Below are 13,681 nucleotides of genomic sequence, written 5' to 3' on the forward strand. Positions count from 1 at the left end.
TAACCCCCCCATAATTCCCCTTCAGACCCCACATAGTCCCCCCATAATTCCCCCCATAGACCCCGATATCCCCCCCAAAACCCCCCAAAATCCCCCCAAAAGGACCCCCCATCAATCCCCTATAGACCCCCCATAGTGCCCCCATAGACCCCCCATAAACCCCCATAGTCCCCCCAATAATTCCCCCTAGACCCCCCATAATTCCCCTATAGTGCCCCCCATAAATCCCCCATATGGCCCCCAATAATCCCCCTAGACCCCCCAAAACCCCCCCAAATCCCCCCAAAAGGATCCCCATAAACCCCCTATAGACCCCCCATAGTGCCCCCCATAAACCCCCCATATCCCCCCAATAATCCCCCCTAGACCCCCCCAAATCCCCCCAAAATTCCCCCAAAAGGACCCACATAATCCCCCCAATAATCCCCCAAAACCCCCCAAAAGGACCCCCAATAATCCCCTATAGAGCCCCCATAGTCCCCCCTATAAACCCCCCACAATCCCCCCACAGCCCCCCCATATCCCCCCAAAAAGTCCCCCAAAATCCACCCAATAATCCCCCTAGACCCCCCAAAATCCCCCCAAAAGGACCCCCAATAATCCCCCTATAGACCCCCCATAGTCCCCCCTATAAACCCCCCACAATCCCCCCACAGACCCCCCCAAAAGGACCCCCCAAAATCCCCCCAATAATCCCCCTAGACCCCCCAAAACCCCCCAAAATCCCCCCAAAAGGACCCCCAATAATCCCCCTATAGAGCCCCCATAGTCCCCCCTATAAACCCCCCACAATCCCCCCATACCCCCCCCACAGACCCCCCAATAATCCCCCCTAGACCCCCAAAAATTCCCCCAAAAGGACCCCCCATAATCCCCCCATATCCCCCCCATAGTCGCCCCTATAAGCCCCCCACAATCCCCCTAAACCCCCCCAAAACCCCCCAAAAATCCCCCAAAAGGACCCCCCATAATCCCCCTATAGAGCCCCCATAGTCCCCCCTATAAGCCCCCCACAATCCCCCCACAGCCCCCCATATCCCCCCAAAAGGACCCCCAAAATCCCCCCAATAATCCCCCCTAGACCCCCCAAAACCCCCAAAATCCCCCTAAAAGGACCCCCAATAATCCCCCTATAAACCCCCCATAGTCCCCCCTATAAACCCCCCACAATCCCCCCACAGACCCCCCATATCCCCCCAAAACGACCCCCAAAATCCCCCAAAAATCCCTCAAAAGGACCCCCAAAATCCCCCCAATAATCCCCCCTAGACCCCCCAAAAATCCCCCCAAAAGGACCCCCAAAATCCCCCCATATCCCCGCAAAAGGACCCCCAAAATCCCCCCAATAATTCCCCCTAGACCTCCCCAAAACCCCAAAAATCCCCCAAAAGGACCCCCAATAATCCCCCCATTGTCCCCCCATAGTCCCCCTATAAACCCCCCACAATCCCCCTAAACCCCCCAAAATCCCCCAAAATCCCCCAAAAAGTACCCCCAATAATCCCCCCACAGCCCCCCCATATCCCCCCAAAAGGACCCCCAAAATCCCCCAATAATCCCCCTAGACCCCCCATATCCCCCCAAAAGGACCCCCAAAATCCCCCCAATAATCCCCCTAGACCCCCCCCCAAAATCCCCCCAAAAGGACCCCAAAATCCCCCCTTATCCCCCCAAAACGACCCCCAAAGTCCCCCCACAGCCCCCCCAAATCCCCCCGCAGCCCCCTCCCCCCGCCGCCGGTGGGCGGAGCGAAGCCCCCTCGGCACCTGCCGGCCCCGCTCGGCCTCTCTCGGCTCCCATCGGCTCTTCCCGTCCTCCCTCGGGCCGGTTCGGACCGGTTCGGCTCCGTTCGGCTCCGCTCGGGGACTCTCGGGGTAGCTCGGGCCCGGTTCGGCTCCGTTCGGGCCGATTCGGCTCCGCTCGCTCTCGTTCGGCCGGTTCGGCTCCGTTCGGGCCGGTTCGGCTCCGTTCGGCTCCGCTCGGGCCGGCAGGTGAGCGGGGCCCGGCCGGAGGGACCGCGGGGTCCGGGGGGGGCGGGGGGCGGATTTTGGGGGGCGGATTTTGGGGGGGCAGGTGATGGGGGGCAGGGCTGGGGGGGGCAGGTGTGGGGGGGGTGCAGGTGTTGGGGTGCAGGTGTGCGGGGGAGGGTTTGGGGGGCGGTTTGGGGGGACAGGTGTGAGGGACAGGTGAGGAGGGGGAAGGTGATGGGGGGATTTTGGGGTGCAGATTTTGGGGTGCAGATTTTGGGGTGCAGGTGATGGGGGGATTTTGGGGTGCAGATTTTGGGGTGCAGGTGTTGGGGCGCAGGTGTGAGGGGTTCAGGTGTGGGGGTGATTTTGGGGGGCAGATTTTGGGGTGCAGGTGTTGGGTTGCAGGTGTGTAGGGGAGGGTTTGGGGGGCGGTTTTGGGGTGCAGGTGTGAGGGACAGGTGAGGGGGGGCTGGTGATGGGCGGATTTTGGGGTGCAGATTTGGGGGTGCAGGTGTTGGGGCGGTTTTGGGGGACAGGTGTGAGGGACAGGTGATGGGGGGATTTTGGGGTGCAGATTTTGGGGTGCAGATTTTGGGGTGCAGGTGTGTGGGGGACGGTTTGGGGGGCGGTTTTGGGGTGCAGGTGTGAGGGACAGGTGAGGGGGGGCAGGTGATGGGGGCGATTTTGGGGTGCAGATTTTGGGGTGCAGGTTTTGGGGTGCAGGTTTTGGGGTGCAGATTTTGGGGTGCAGGTTTTGGGGGGGCAGGTGATGGGGTGATTTTGGGGTGCAGATTTTGGGGTGCAGGTGTTGGGGCGGTTTTGGGGGGACAGGTGTGAGGGACAGGTGATGGGGTGATTTTGGGGTGCAGGTTTTGGGGTGCAGATTTTGGGGCGCAGGTGATGGGGGGATTTTGGGGTGCGGGTGTTGGGGTGCAGGTGTGAAGGGACCAGGGGTGGGGGTGATTTTGGGGTGCGGGTGAGATTTGGGTGCAGGTTTTCGGTGCAGGTGTGTGAGGGGGCAGATTTTGGGGGTTCAGGTGTGTGGGGGCAGATTTTGGGGGTTCAGGTGTGTGGGCGGATTTGGGTCTTAATTTTGGGGGGCAGATTTTGGGGTTCAGGTGTGCAGGGCAGGTTTTGGGGGCAGATTTTGGGGGGTTCAGGTGAGCGGGGCAGATTTGTGGTCTGGATTTTGGGGGGCAGATTTTGGGGGGCAGATTTTGGGGGGTTCAGGTGAGCGGGGCAGATTTGGGGTCTGGATTTTGGGGGGCAGATTTTGGGGTTCAGGTGTGTGGGGCAGATTTTGGGGGGCAGATTTTTGGGGGGCAGAGTTTGGGGTTCAGGTGAGCGGGGCAGATTTGGGGTCTGGATTTTGGGGGCAGATTTTGGGGGTTCAGGTGAGCGGGGCAGATTTTGGGGTGGGAATTTTGGGGGCAGATTTTGGGGTTCAGGTGTGTGGGGCAGGTTTGGGATGGCGAATTTTGGGGGTCAGATTTTGGGGTTCAGGTGTGTGGGGCAGATTTTGGGGTCTGGATTTTGGGGGGCAGATTTTGGGGGCAGATTTTGGGGGTTCAGGTGTGTGGGGCGGATTTGGGGTCTGGATTTTAGGGCTTCAGGTGTGTGGGGCAGATTTTGGGGGGCAGATTTTGGGGGTCAGATTTTGGGGGTTCAGGTGTGTGGGGCAGATTTTGGGGGGCAGATTTTGGGGGTCTGGATTTTGGGGTTCAGGTGTGTGGGGCAGATTTTGGGGGGCAGATTTTGGGGTTTCAGGTGAGCGGGGCAGATTTTGGGGTGGGAATTTTGGGGGGCAGATTTGGGGGTTCAGGTGTGTGGGGCAGGTTTGGGATGGGAATTTTGGGGGGCAGATTTTGGGGACAGATTTTGGGGGTTCAGGTGTGTGGGGTGGATTTTGGGGGTTCAGGTGTGTGGGGTGGATTTTGGGGGTTCAGGTGTGTGGGGCAGATTTGGGGTCTGAATTTTGGGGGGGCAGATTTTGGGGTTCAGGTGAGCGGGGCAGATTTTGGGGTGGGGATTCTGGGGGGTTCAGGTGAGCGGGGCAGATTTGGGTCTGGATTTTGGGGGGTTCAGGTGTGTGGGGCAGATTTTGGGGGTTCAGGTGAGCGGGGCAGATTTGGGGTCTGGATTTGGGGGTCAGATTTTTGGGGGCAGATTTTGGGGGTTCAGGTGTGTGAGGCAGATTTTGGGGGGCAGATTTTGGGGTTCAGGTGAGCGGGGCAGATTTGGGGTCTGGATTTTGGGGGGCAGAGTTTGGGGGGTTCAGGTGTGTGGGGCAGATTTTGGGGGGCAGATTTTGGGGTTCAGGTGAGCGGGGCAGATTTGGGGTCTGGATTTTGGGGGCAGAGTTTGGGGGGTTCAGGTGTGTGGGGCAGATTTTGGGGGCAGATTTTGGGGTTCAGGTGAGCGGGGCAGATTTGGGGTCTGGATTTTGGGGGGCAGAGTTTGGGGGGTTCAGGTGTGTGGGGCAGATTTGGGATGGGAATTTTGGGGGGCAGATTTGGGGGTTCAGGTGTGTGGGGCAGATTTTGGGGGGCAGATTTTGGGGGGTTCAGGTGTGTGGGGCGGATTTGGGTCTGGATTTTGGGGGGCAGATTTTGGGGGTTCAGGTGAGCGGGGCAGATTTTGGGGTGGGAATTTTGGGGCAGATTTTGGGGGTTCATGTGCGTGGGGCAGATTTTGGGGGTCTGGATTTTAGGGCTTCAGGTGTGTGGGGCAGATTTTGGGGTCTGGATTTTGGGGGGCAGATTTTGGGGGCAGATTTTGGGGGTTCAGATGTGTGGGGCGGATTTGGGGTCTGGATTTTGGGGGTTCAGGTGTGTGGGGCAGATTTTGGGGGTCAGATTCTGGGGGTTCAGGTGCGTGGGGCAGATTTTGGGGGTCTGGATTTTGGGGCAGATTTTGGGGGTTCAGGTGCGTGGGGCAGATTTTGGGGGTCTGGATTTTGGGGGCAGATTTTGGGGGTTCAGGTGTGTGGGGCAGGTTTGGGATGGGAATTTTGGGGCAGATTTGGGGGTTCAGGAGTGTGGGGCAGATTTTGGGGGTCAGATTTTGGGGGTCCCACCTGTGCCCCTCCCCCTCACTTTTGTCTCCCCTCCCCCCCCCTCAGGTGACGCGAGGGGCCCCCCCCAGGCCCCGCCCTCCATGGCCCGGCCCCGCCCCCCCCTCCCCCCCCCCGGGCCCTCTGAGCCCCCCAAAAGTCGGGAGACCCCAAAGGTGAGCGGGGGAGGGGCGGGAGGGGCGGGGCTTGAAGGGGAGGGGCTTAAAGGGGTGGGGTCGGAGGGGAGGGGCTTAAAGGGGTGGGGTCAGAGGGGAGGGGCTTAAATGGGGTGGGGTGAAAGGGGGAGGGGCTTAAATGGGTGGGGTCAGAGGGGAGGGGCTTAAAGGGGGAGGGGCTTAAATGAGGGGAGGTCAAGGGAGGGGCTTAAAGGGGGAGGGGCTTAAATGGGAGGGGTTTGAGGGGGCTTAAAGGGGTGGGTCCTAAAGGGGAGGGGCTTAAATGGGTGGGGTGTGAAAGGGGGAGGGGCTTAAATGAGGGGAGGGCAAGGGGAGGGGCTTAAAGGGGGAGGGGCTTAAAGGGGTGGGGTGTAAAAGGGGGAGGGGTTTAAAGGGGAGGGGCTTAAATGGGAGGGGTTTGAGGGGGCTTAAAGGGTGGGTCCTAAAGGGGCGGGGCTTAACTGGGTGGGGCCAAAGGGGGAGGGGCTTAAATGGGAGGGGTTTGAGGGAGGGGCTTAAAGGGGTGGGTCCTAAAGGGGAGGGGCTTAAATGGGGTGGGTCAGAGGGGAGGGGCTTAAATGGGGTGGGGTGAAAGGGGGAGGGGCTTAAAGGGGTGGGGTGTGAAAGGGGGAGGGGCTTAAATGGGTGGGTGTGAAAAGGGGGAGGGGCTTAAATGAGGGGAGGTCAAGGGGAGGGGCTTAAAGGGGGAGGGGCTTAAATGGGAGGGGTTTGAGGGAGGGGCTTAAAGGGGTGGGTCCTAAAGGGGAGGGGCTTAAATGGGTGGGGTGTGAAAGGGGGAGGGTCTTAAATGAGGGGAGGGCAAGGGGAGGGGCTTAAAGGGGAGGGGCTTAAATGGGAGGGGTTTGAGGGAGGGGCTTAAAGGGCGTGGATCCTAAAGGGGCGGGGCTTAAATGGGTGGGGTCAGAGGGGAGGGGCTTAAATGGGTGGGGTTGGATGGGAGGAGCTTAAAGGGGGTTAAATTTAAAAGGGGAGGGGCTTAATTGGGGTGGGGTTAAATTGGCGTGGCTTAAAGGAGTGAATGGTAAAGGGGAGGGGCTTAAAAGGGTGGGGTTGAGTGGAGAGCGAGCTTAAAGAGGCTGAGGGCTAAAAGGGGAGGGGCTAAAATGGGTGGGGCTCGAGGGGGAGGGGCTTGAAAGGGAGGGGATTAAGTGGGCGGGGCTTAAAGGGTGAAAGGTAAAGGGGAGGGGTTTAAAATGGGTGGGGTTGAGTGGGAGGAGCTTAAAGGGGTGGGGCTTAAAGGGGTGGGATTTAAGGGGCGGGCTTAAAAGGGTGGGGATTGAGGGGGAGGGGCTTGGAAGGGGAGGGGCTTAAAGGGGTGAAAAGTAAAGGGGTGGGGCTTAAAGGGGTGGGGTTTAAGGGCGGGGCTAAAATGGGTGGGGATCGAGGGGGAGGGGCTTGGAAGGGGAGGAGATTAAGTGGGCGGGGCTTAAAGGGGTGAAAGATAAAGGGGAGGGGCTTAAATGAGGCGGGGTTGAGTGGGAGGAGCTTAAAGGGGTGGGGTTTAAGGGGCGGGGCTAAAAAGGGTGGGGATCGAGGGGGAGGGGCTTGGAAAGGGAGGGGATTAAGTGGGCGGGCTTAAAGGGGTGAAAGGTAAAGGGGAGGGGCTTAAAGGGGTGGGGTTGAGTGGGAGGAGCTTAAAGGGGAGGGGCTTAAAGGGGTGGGGTTTAAGGGGTGGGGCTTAAAAGGGTGGGGATCGAGTGGGAGGGGCTTGGAAGGGGACAATTTTAAGATGGGCGGGGCTTAAAGGGGTGAAAGGTAAAGGGGAGGGGCTTAAAGGGGTGGGGTTGTGTGGGAGGGGCTTAGAGGGGGATTTTAGGGGTGGGGTTTAAAAGGGGGAGGGGCTTAAATGGGGTGGGGTCAAGGGGGAGGGGCTTAAATGGGTGGGATTTGAAAGGGGAGGGGCTTAAATGGGGATGGGTCAAGGGGGAGGGTCTTAAAGGGGAGGGGGTGGGGGAGGGGCTTAAAAGGGATGGGGTTTGAAAGGGGAGGGGCTAAAAATGGGCGGGGCTTAAATAGGAGTGGCTTAAAGGGGCGGGACTTAAATGGGAGGGGCTCAAAGGGGCGGGGCTTAAATGGGAGGGGCTCAAAGGGGCGTGGCTTAACTAGGAGGGGCTCAAAGGGGGCGGGGCTTAAAGGGTGAGGGGCTAAAATGGAAGCAGCTCGTGCCAGATGTGCCCCAGATGTGCCCAGATGTGCCCAGATGTGCCCCAGATGTGCCCCAGATGTGCCCCAGGTGTGCCCGGCTCCATTTCTCGGCCCTGCCCACACCTGGATGTTTTTCCCACATTTTTCCCATTTTTTTTTTTTAAATCCCGTTTTTTCCTCCCCCCGTCCGTGGGGATCACGACCGGGAAATTTCTCTGCTTTTTTTTTTCCCGATTTTTGTCGTTTTTAACCCATTTTTTCAGCCACGTTCAGGGATACAAAGGAAACATTTATCCCGTTTTTATATCCCTGTTTGATCCAGAATTTTCCCAATTTTTCCCCATTTTTCCCGTCAGTATCCGGTAATCGCGACGAGTTCATTTTTCCCATGTTTTTTCCCAATTTTCCGTTTTTCCCCCGTTTTTAGCCCATGTCTGGGGACTAGAAGGAAAATATTTATACCTTCTATTTTTATCCATATTTTATCCTTATTTTCACCACTTTTTCAGGATTTTTTCCCCAATTTTTTCCCATTATTTTTCCCCATTTTTCCCCCATTTTTTCCCAATTTCTCCCTTTTTTCCCCCATTCCCAGGCCATGTCCGGTGACTACGAGGAGAACATTTACACTTTGTATTTTTATCCATATTTTATCCATATTTCACCTATTTTTTATCCATTTTTTATCCATATATTGACCAATTTTCCCCATTTTTTCAGGATTTTTTCCCCCTATTTTTTCCACTTCTTTTTTCATTTTTACTTCAATTTTTTTCCCAATTTCTGTAATTTTTCCTCCATTTCTAGGCCATGTCAGGGGACTACAAGGAGGACATTTACAGCCCGTATTTTTATCTGTATTTTATCCACATTTTATCCATATTTTATCCATATTTTCACGAATTTTTCCATTATTTTTCTCATTTTTTCAGGATAGTTTTTCCATGATTTTTCCCCATTTTTTTCCCAATTTTTCCCAATTTCTCCCGTTTTTCCCCCATTCCTAGGCCATGTCAGGGGACTACGAGGAGAACATTTACACCCTGTATTTTTATCCATATTTTATCCATATTTTATTCATATTTTATCCATATTTTATCCATATTTTCACCAATTTTCCTCATTTTTTCAGGATTTTTTCCCCCTATTTTTTCCAATTTTTTTCCCTATTTTTTCCCCCATTTTTTCCCAATTTCTCCCATTTTTCCCCCATTCCCAGGCCATGTCAGGGGACTACGAGGAGAACATTTACACCCTGTATTTTTACCTGAATTTTATCCATATTTTATCCATATTTTATCCATATTTCCACCAATTTTCCCCTTTTTTTCAGGATTTTTTCCCCCTATTTTTTCCCTATTTTTTCCCCCATTTTTTCCCAATTTCTCCCTTTTTTCCCCCATTTTTAGGCCATGTCCGGGGACTATGAGGAGAACATTTACACCCTGTATTTTTACCTGAATTTTATCCATATTTCATCCATATTTTCACCAATTTTTGACCAATTTTCCCCATTTTTTCAGGATTTTTTCCCCCTATTTTTTCCATTATTTTTCCCATTATTTTTCCCCATTTTCCCTCATTTTTCCCAATTTCTCCCTTTTTTCCCCCATTTTTAGGCCATGTCAGGGGTCTACAAGGAGTACGTTTACACCCTGTATTTTTATCCATATTTTATCCTTATTTTATCCATATTTTCCCCAATTTTCCCTAATTTTCCCCTTTTTTTCAGGATTTTTTTCTGCTATTTTTTCCATTATTTTTCCCATTATTTTTCCCCATTTTTCCCCCATTTTTTCCCAATTTCTCCCATTTTCCCCCATTTTTAGGCCATGTCCTGGGACTACGAGAAGAACATTTACACCCTGTATTTTATCCATATTTTATCCATATTTTAGCCATATTTTATCCATATTTTATCCAATTTTTCTCATTTTTTCAGGATTTTTTCCCCCTATTTTTTCCAATTTTTTCCCCCATTTTTTCCCAATTACTCCCGTTTTTCCCCCATTTCCAGGCCATGTCCGGGGACTACAAGGAGAACCTTTACACTCTGTATTTTTATCCATATTTTATCCATATTTTATCCATATTTTATCCATATTTTATCCATGTTTTATCCATATTTTCCCCAATTTTCCCCATTTTTTCTGGATTTTTTCCTCCTATTTTTTACATTATTTTTCCCCCATTTTTTCCCAATTTCTCCCATTTTTCCCCCCATTTCCAGGCCATGTCAGGGGACTACAAGGAGAACATTTACACCCTGTATTTTTATCCATATTTTATCCATATTTTATTCATATTTTATCCATATTTCATCCAATTTTCCCCATTTTTTCAGGATTTTTTCCCCCTATTTTTTCCAATTTTTTTCCCTATTTTTCCCCCATTTTTTCCCAATTTCTCCTGTTTTTCCCCCATTTCCAGGCCATATCAGGGGACTACAAGGAGAACATTTACACCCTGTATTTTTATCCATATTTTATCCATATTTTATCCATATTTTATCCATATTTTCACCAATTTTCCCCATTTTTTCAGGATTTTTTCCCCAATTTTTTCCCACATTTTTTCTCATTTTTCCCCCCATTCTTTCCCAATTTCTCCCTTTTTTCCCCCATTTCCAGGCCATGTCAGGGGACTACGAGGAGAACGTTTACACCCTGTATTTTTATCCATATTTCATCCATATTTTCACCAATTTCTCTTATTTTTTTAAGATACTTTTTCATTATTTTTTCCCCCATTTTTTCCACATTTTTTCCCAATTTTTCCCATTTTTCCCCTATTTCCAGGCCATGTCAGGGGACTACGAGGAGGACGATTACACCCTGTATTTTTACCTGTATTTTATCCATATTTTATCCATATTTTCACCAATTTTTCTCCAATTTTCCCCATTTTTTCAGGATTTTTTCCCCCTATTTTTCCCATTATTTTTCCCATTTTTCCCCCATTTTTTCCCAATTTCTCCCTTTTTTCCCCCATTTTTAGGCCATGTCCGGGAACTACGAGGAGAACATTTACACCTTGTATTTTTATCCATATTTTATCCATATTTTATCCATATTTTATCCATATTTTATCCATATTTTCCTCAATTTTCCCCATTTTTTCAGGATTTTTTCCCCCTATTTTTTCCAATTTTTTTCCCTATTTTTTCCCCCATTTTTTCCCAATTTCTCCCGTTTTTCCCCCATTTTTAGGCCATGTCAGGGGACTACGAGGAGAACTTTTACACCCTCTATTTTTATCCATATTTTATCCATATTTTATCCATTTTTCATCCATATTTTCCCTAATTTTCCTCATTTTTTCAGGATTTTTCCCCCTATTTTTTCCACGATTTTTTCCTCGTTTTTGCCCAAATTTGCCCTTTTTCTCCCCATTTTTAGGCCATGTCAGGGGACTACGAGAAGAACATTTACACCCTGTATTTTTATCCATATTTTATCCATATTTTATCCATATTTTATCCATATTTTCCCAAATTTTCCCCATTTTTTCAGGATTTTTTCCCCCTATTTTTTCCATTATTTTTTCCCCGTTTTTTCCCAATTTCTCCCTTTTTTCCCCCATTTTTAGGCCATGTCTGGGGACTACGAGGAGAACATTTACACCCTGTATTTTTATCCATATTTCATCCATATTTCATCCATATTTTATCCATATTTTATCCATATTTTCCCCAATTTTCCCCATTTTTTCAGGATTTTTTCCTCCTATTTTTTCCATTATTTTTCCCATTATTTTTCCCCATTTTTCCCCCATTTTTTCCCAATTTCTCCCTTTTTTCCCCCATTTTTAGGCCATGTCAGGGGACTACGAGGAGAACATTTACACCCTGTATTTTATCCATATTTTATCCATATTTTATCCATATTTTATCCATATTTTCACCAATTTTCCCCATTTTTTCAGGATTTTTTCCCCCTATTTTTTCATTATTTTTTCCTCATTTTTTCCCAATTTCTCCCTTTTTTCCCCCATTTCCAGGCCATGTCTGGGGACTACGAGGAGGACGTTTACACCCTGTATTTTTATCCATATTTTATCCATATTTTCCCCAATTTTCCCCATTTTTTCAGGATTTTTTCCCCCTATTTTTTCCATGATTTTTTCCCCATTTTTTCCCAATTTCTCCCTTTTTTCCCCCATTTTTAGGCCATGTCTGGGGACTACGAGGAGAACATTTACACCCTGTATTTTTACCTGAATTTTATCCATATTTCACCTATTTTTTATCCATTTTTTTATCCATATTTTATCCATATTTTTACCAATTTTTCCCCATTTTTTCAGGATTTTTTCCCCCTATTTTTTCCCCATTTTTTCCCAATTTCTCCCGTTTTTCCCCCATTTCCAGGCCATGTCCGGTGACTACGAGGAGAACATTTACACTCTATTTTTATCTGTATTTTATCCATATTTCATCCATATTTTCACCAATTTTTCCCCAATTTTCCCCATTTTTTCAGGATTTTTTCCCCCTATTTTTTCCAATTTTTTCCCCAATTTTTTCCCCGTTTTTTCCCAATTTCTCCCATTTTTCCCCCATTCCCAGGCCATGTCTGGGGACTACAAGGAGGACGTTCACACCCTGTATTTTTATCCATATTTTATCCATATTTTATCCATATTTTCACCAATTTTTCTCATTTTTTCAGGATTTTTTCCCCCTATTTTTTCCATTATTTTTTCCCCATTTTTTCCCAATTTCTCCCGTTTTTCCCCCATTTCCAGGCCATGTCAGGGGACTACGAGGAGAACATTTACACCCTGTATTTTATTCATATTTTATCCATATTTTATCCATATTTTCACCAATTTTCCCCATTTTTTCAGGATATTTTTTCCTATTTTTTCCATTATTTTTCCCCATTTTTCACCCATTTTTTCCCAATTTCTCCCATTTTTCCCCCATTTTTAGGCCATGTCAGGGGACTACGAGGAGAACATTTATACCCTGTATTTTTATCCATATTTTATCCATATTTTATTCATATTTTATCCATATTTTATCCATATTTTATCCATATTTTCCCCAATTTTCCCCATTTTTTCTGGATTTTTCCCCCTATTTTTTCCAATTTTTTTCCCTATTTTTTCCCCCATTTTTTCCCAATTTCTCCCTTTTTTCCCCCATTTCCAGGCCATGTCAGGGGACTACGAGGAGAACGTTTACACCCTATATTTTTATCCATTTTTTATCCTTATTTTATCCATATTTTATCCATATTTTTACCAATTTTTCTCATTTTTTCAGGATTTTTTCCCTTTATTTTTTCCATTATTTTTTCCCCGTTTTTTCCCAATTTCTCCCTTTTTTCCCCCATTTCCAGGCCATGCCCGGGGACTACGAGGAGAACTTTTACACCCTCTATTTTTACCCGTATTTTATCCACATTTTATCCATATTTTCACCAATTTTTCACCAATTTTCCCCATTTTTTCAGGATTTTTTCCCCTATTTTTCCCATTATTTTTCCCCATTTTTCCCCCATTTTTTCCCAATTTCTCCCTTTTTTCCCCCATTTTTAGGCCATGTCAGGGGACTACGAGGAGGACGTTTACACCCTGTATTTTTATCCATATTTTATCCTTATTTTATCCATATTTTATCCATATTTTATTCATATTTTATCCATATTTTATCCATATTTTATCCATATTTTCCCCAATTTTTCTCATTTTTTCAGGATTTTCCCCCCCTATTTTTTTCCCTATTTTTTCCCCCATTTTTTCCCAATTTCTCCCTTTTTTCCCCCATTCCCAGGCCATGTCAGGGGACTACGAGGAGAACATTTACACCCTGTATTTTTATCCATATTTTATCCATATTTTATCCATATTTTATCCATATTTCATCCATATTTTCACCAATTTTCCCCATTTTTTCAGGATTTTTCCCCCTATTTTTTCCAATTTTTTTCCCTATTTTTCCTCCATTTTTTCCCAATTTCTCCCGTTTTTTCCCCCATTCCCAGGCCATGTCTGGTGACTACGAGGAGAACTTTTACACTTTGTATTTTTATCCATATTTTATCCATATTTTATCCATATTTTATCCATATTTTATCCATATTTTATCCATATTTTCCCCAATTTTCCCCATTTTTTCAGGATTTTTTTCCCCCCTATTTTTTCCATGATTTTTCCCCCGTTTTTTCCCAATTTCTCTCTTTTTTCCCCCATTTCCAGGCCATGTCAGGGGACTACGAGGAGAACATTTACACCCTGTATTTTTATCCATATTTTATCCATATTTTATTCATATTTTATCCATATTTTCCCCAATTTTCCTCATTTTTTCA

The sequence above is a fragment of the Poecile atricapillus genome, unplaced genomic scaffold, assembly GCF_030490865.1.
Source record: "Poecile atricapillus isolate bPoeAtr1 unplaced genomic scaffold, bPoeAtr1.hap1 scaffold_301, whole genome shotgun sequence".
NCBI lineage: Eukaryota > Metazoa > Chordata > Aves > Passeriformes > Paridae > Poecile > Poecile atricapillus.